Genomic DNA, 6244 nt, shown 5'->3' with positions numbered 1-6244 from the left:
GAACTATGATACTCAGCACATATTTTAAAAACTATTAGAAAAACAAGAATTTGACAGAGTAGTAATCATAGTCAAAGATTCTAACATCAGAGGGCTAATAAAACAGTAAGACATTTGAATAATTTTTTTAAAGATATGAACAGAGAACTACAATAAAAGATTATATCATTTAAATATCACGCGTGCATGCATGATCAGTCACTCAGTCGTTTCTAACTCTGTGACCCCCATGGACTGTAGCCTGCCAGGCTCCTCTGTCCATTGGATTTCCCAAGCAAGAATACTGGAGTGGGTTGCCATTTCCTCCCCTAGGAGATCTTCCCGACCCAGGGATCAAATGCATGTCTCCTGCACCTCCTGCATTGGCAGGTGGATTCTCTACCACGAAGCCAACTTGCAAGCCCATTATTTAAACAGATAAGACATATTCTTTTAGGATTTCCAAGGAACATTTGGAAAATGTATTAGGCTACCAAAAGCAGAAAAGTTCTAGGTCAAGTGAACAAAACTCTTACCTGAATCATACAGATAGTCATGACTTCTCAATCAATTCCCAGACTTGTGTCAGAGTAGAGACCTACAACTCCTTAAATGAAGGGGAGGCTGGGTCTTCTTGAGGAAGAACCCCAAATACGCTACTAAAAATACTCTTCCCTAAATGGTCTCTATGGCTTCTTCTGGGGTAACAGTACACTGAGGAAACGGTTATTAAATTTTGGGGTTACAGACTTTCTGCAGATTTGATAAAAGTTTGAGAAAATGCACATACATACATATATAATTAAAGGATTTATGGACTTCTATACTACATTTAAAAGCAGAAAGTTTATAATTCCTGGCTTAAGGGATTTTAATTAAGTCAGTAAAGACTCTAAGAATGTCAGGTAAATATTTAAAATAAAGAGTAGATGTAAAGAAAGCCAGTTTATCAAAATAATTAACATTAAAAAGAAAAGTGATTTCTTTTCCTACTTTGCATTCTCAGGAATTGTTCACATTCTTAAAAAGTATTGAGAATCCCAAGGAGTATTTGTTTATGTGGGTAATATTTATTAATACTTATCATATTATAGAGTAAAACAAAAACTTTCAAAATTTCAAATACTTAAAATTTATCCATAAACAACCCACTACTTAATATAGTGTGTGCTCAGTTGCTTCAGTGGTATCTGACTCTGTAAGACCCTATGGACTGTGGCCCACCTGGCTCCTCTGTCCATGGGATTCTCCAGGCACGAATACTGGTGTGGGTTGCCATTTCCTCCTCCAGGGAATCTTCCCTACCCAGGAATCGATCCCAGGAGCCATTTATGTTTCCTGCTTTGGCAGGCAGGGTCTTTACCACTAGCACCACCTGGGAAGCCCTCTACTTAATATAAGTAACATTTTAAATTAAAAAACAAAAGTATATGTTAAAAAATTATCAGGAAGAACATACTTATTTTGCAAATCTCCTTACTGTCTTTACAAGCTGGATTCTCATTCACATCTGATTCTGCGCTCAGATCTGCGTTCAATGTTTTGTTTCATTCTTAAATGTTAACAGACACGCAAGTACAAGAACTTTGAAAAAAGGAAAAATTCTAGTATAACAAAAATACTTGTAAATCATACATCTGATATGGGTCTATCATCCAGAATATATAAAGAACTCTTGCAGGTCTAACTAAAAGACACATGACCCAATTTTTAGAATTAGAGGCTGTGAATAAACATTTCTCCAAAGATTTACAAGTGGTTAATAAACCTATGAAAACATGCTCAATCTATCACCATGCATTGAAGTAAAAGTGTTAGTAACTCAGTCGTGTCTGACTGTTTGCAACCCCATGGACTGTAGCCCACCAGGCTCCTCTCTTCATGGGATTCTCCAGGCAAGAATACTGGGGTGGGTTGCCATTTCCTTCTCCAGGGGATCTTCCTGACCCAGGGATCAAACCTGTGTTTCCTGCATTGCAGGCAGATTCTTTACAAGCTGAGCCACCACCATGCATTAGGGAAAGGCAAATCAAAACCACAATGAGATAACACTTTACACCTACTAGGATGGCTGTTAAAAAAAAGAGAGAGAGTTAAGTATTGGCAAGGAATGGGGCTTCTCAGATGGCTCAGTGGTAAAGAATCCACCTGCCAATCCAAGGCAGGTTTGATCCCTGGGTCAGGAAGATCCCCTGGAGAAGGAAATAGCAACCCACTCCAGTATTCTTGCCTGGAGAATCCCACGGACAGAAGAGCCTGGCGGGCTACAGTCCATGGGATACAAGAGTGGACAGAACTGAGTAACTGAGCCTGTGCACACACACACACAGGCAAGGAAATGGAGAACCTGGAACCCTCTTACACTGCTGGTGAGAATGTAAAATGGTACAGCCATTTTGGAAAACAATCTGGCAGTTCTTAAAAAAAAAAAAAAAAAAGAATAACTATGTGATCCAGCAATTCCACTCCTAGGCATATACTCCTTTTTATTCTGCTCTCCCAGCTCTCATTTACCAAACCATTCCCTCCTTCCTGTGTTTTCAATCCCAGAACCAAACCAGAAATTGCTCTCCTTTGATACTTCCCTTATCCATACCAGGTCCTGTCAGTGACCTACCAGAGCCTGACACCTTTTAGTCCAGGGACTGCTGACTCTTAACGTGGATCTGGGCAACAACCTCTAGCCGGCCAGAATAATCTTTTCTAAATGCAGATCTGATCAGTTCACCCTCCTACTGAAAGCCAAGCAACAGACTGGCATCATTCCTTGGAGAGTGACTGAAATCTTAGTACCGTCTACGCCCCTCCATGGGCCTGGGCCCTGCATTCACCTTGGCATTCACCTCGGCACTTGTGGGATACACAGGCTGCGCCAAGCGCTTTCACCTCGGCACTGGTGGGTTTCACACAAGCACACACACTTCCTCACACAGGTTGTGCCAAGTGCGTTCTTCTCCTGCTGTGCCCCCACCCCAACCACCTACAATTCTTGCTCAACCTTCCAATCTCACTCCCAGTAACCGTTTCTTAGGGAAAATTTCCTGGCCCTTCACACAGCATCAGGAACTTTTGTCAGTTTGGACAACATCCCCACGCTTTTGCCGTCCATCCTCCATATCTTGGACACTAGTTAACGTCCAGCGTCCACCTCTCGCTCTGGACAGTGTCTCGCTTGCCGCCGTACTCTGCCCACCCGCTCTAGAGACTCCGCTCGTGTTTGTCACAACGTTAAACACACGAGTGAATTTTCACCTTTTTCCGGAGAAATCAGCGTCCGGCCCCGCCACTCGGCTCTAAAAGTGCTTTGGGAGCGCAAGACCCCGTCTCGGGGCCTGCGAAGCGAGGCTGGGGGGCTCACTTGGAACCGAATGCAAAGGTACCAAATTGGGTGATTCTAGAACTCCAAGGCCATCCGACGGACTCGCAAACCCCGCGGACCACGGCGGCACCCCCGGACCCCAGCCGCTTCCCCTCAGGGCCCGCCGGAGGAGCCCTCGACTGCCTCCTCACACGGCGCAACCCTGGGCGGGGGCGCAACCCTGGGCGGGGGCGCACCCCAGGCGGGGACCCGCCTCAACTAGGCTTCGCTACCCCGTCTGCTCAAGCCCCGGCCTCCGCTCTGGCCAGCCACAACAGCCCGCCGCGTCCACTCCCGTCGCACCTCAGAACCGCGCTGTTGCCGCCGCCACTCGTGAAGCCTCCAGTCGCGAGCGCCTCCGCTTCAGAGCAAGTGGCGCTCCGCGTGCAGCCGCGGGGCCCGTCGGGTAACGGCCGGCGGCTCAGCCCGCCGCCTGGTGGGGCGCTCCCATTGGTCAGCGTGCACAGGGGCGGCGCCGTGATTGGCCGGGCGTGCGGGCAGGAAGGCGGGAACGGGGTCGCCCGCTGTGATAGTGCGCTGGCTGGCGGCGGGAGAAGAGGTGCGGCCCACGGGATCAGCTCGCAGCGAAGCCCAGCGGAACCTTAACTGCTCTGTAGCCCGGGACCCTTGACTCTCGTGTGGACCGCGCGATTGTGCAAAGGCGCCACACCCTCGCGCAGAGGCCCCACTGCCGCCTGGTTTGGGGTCGGTACTGTCCGAGTCGCGCGCCCACAGAATCGGGACAACCACGCCTGACCGCCCTCCTAGGGCAGCTGTCACCGCTGACCCGTGTCCTTTCGTGTCTAATTCAACCTGTCCTCCTACGGGCAGTCTTTATTATTAGCAGGAACAGGGTTGGGGTGAGAGAATGAGGCATTTACTTGGCCTCGGGCTCAAAATTTAGGGGGGGCATCAAAACCCTCAGTAATCAAGATAAATGATATTTTAACGCGTCGTTTAAGGAAATCAAACGTAATGAAAAATCCAAATTGGACGAGATAGCCACATCAGTACTCCTAATTTTTCCTTTTGCCTCCAGCTCTAATATGGCTCCTCAAGGGATCGTTATCCTGTCTTTAAAATGAGCATTTTCCCATCATTTTGTGTGTGTTGATTTTGACTTTTGCTTATATCATTTCGTTTAAAATCGTTTGATGTTGCAATGGCTTCTCGGGTGGCGCTAGTGTTAAAGAATCTACCTGCTTATGCAGGAGACGCCAAAAAGAGGTGGGTTTGGTCCCTGGGTCAGGAAGATCCCCTGGATGAGGAAATGGCAACCCACTCCAGGATTCTTGCCTGGAAAATTACATGGACAGAGGAGCCTGGCGGGCTACAGTCCATGGGGTTGCAAAGAGTCGGACAGGACTGTACGTACTGCCGCCCCCGCCCCCCCGCAACACACATAGATTGCATTAAAATCAGTTTTTTGATGCCATCTCCAGATATTCCCCCCTAGCCTTGGGGCAGCGGGATTCTTGCTCCTAGTAGTTTCTGGTGTCTGTGTGTGTAGCCTGCAGCACTGCCTTTCCTGTCAGGCAATTCTTATATAATCGATTTGGGGCTTCCATAATTTTGATGTGAAGTGTTACATTTTAATGAAATTTGTCAATACATTTGTGATTTAATGTGATTTTACCCCATTCCAAGTACTGCTGCCACTGCTGCTAATTCGCTTCAGTCGTGTCCGACTCTGTGCGACCCCGTAGACGGCAGCCCACCAGGCTCCCCCGTCCCTGGGATTCTCCAGGCAAGAACACTGGAGTGGGTTGCCATTTCCTTCTCCAAGTACAGAATAATGGTATTTGCACAATAGCTTTTATTTGTCCTTTATGATTTGATTACTTTAACATTTCATTTCTTATAACTGAAACACTTAAACTTATTGAAGTCGCATGAATTTAATGCATAAAAATATAAAGAAGAGAATAGAAATTCCTTGTAATCCTGCTTCTCCCAGAGCCTCCCTTTGATTGTTACTTGGGAGTGCTACATAGAAAGTTAAAATTGGAATCTTTTCCCATGTGGACTTTCCTGTCCTTACGCATATTTATCTCTGTATTCAGGAGCTGCTAACATTTTTTTTTTCTTATTCCACAAACACCTGCTGAGGTCTCACTGTGTATCTGGCAGGCCAAGGAGTACAAACTTAAGGCAATTCCTCTGAAGGACTATATAGTCCAGCTGATACCAGAGAGAAGTCACTGGGAGCTGAAATGTCTGGAATAGACTGAGACGCACAAGAGTGGGGCCAATTTGTAGAGCTCCTTTAATGGCATGGAAGCCACACTCTGGAAATTCTCAGGAAATGCAGTGGGAAAATATGGCAGAGAAAAACAGTGTGTGCCCTTGTGAGTTAGGCTGGCTGTCCAGGGACCTGTCTGTCATTTCACTTTTGTATCCATAACACCTGGCAGAGGCTACTCACTGCCCCAAACTGTCTTTTATCAAAATTATCTAGGTTTGCAGTATGACAGATGACAATTAGAATAATTTTGTGAGTGTACCTCCCAAAAACTCAAGGTGATTTTCCTAACAAACATATTAAATCTATAAATTTAGGAGAAAGTTACTTTTTTATGATATTTATTTTTACTGTACATGTTTGTAGTTTTTCATGTCTTACATTTCTGAGGAGAATGTATAGATTTCCTTGGACTTCCCGGGTGGTGCAGTGGCAAAGAATCCTCCTGCCAATACAGGAGATGCAGGAGACATGAATTCAGTCTCTGGGTTGGAAGATCCCCTGGAGTAGGAAATGGCAACCCACTCCAGTATTCTTGCTCTGGAAAATTTAATGGACAGAGGAGCCTAGCAGGCTACAGTCTTTGGGGTTGAAAAGAGTTGGACACGACTGAGCACACACACCGGAGAAGGCAATGGCACCCCACTCCAGTACTCTTGCTTGGA

The sequence above is a fragment of the Bos indicus x Bos taurus genome, chromosome 3, assembly GCF_003369695.1.
Source record: "Bos indicus x Bos taurus breed Angus x Brahman F1 hybrid chromosome 3, Bos_hybrid_MaternalHap_v2.0, whole genome shotgun sequence".
Classification (NCBI taxonomy): domain Eukaryota; kingdom Metazoa; phylum Chordata; class Mammalia; order Artiodactyla; family Bovidae; genus Bos; species Bos indicus x Bos taurus.
This window is presented reverse-complemented; position numbering follows the sequence as displayed.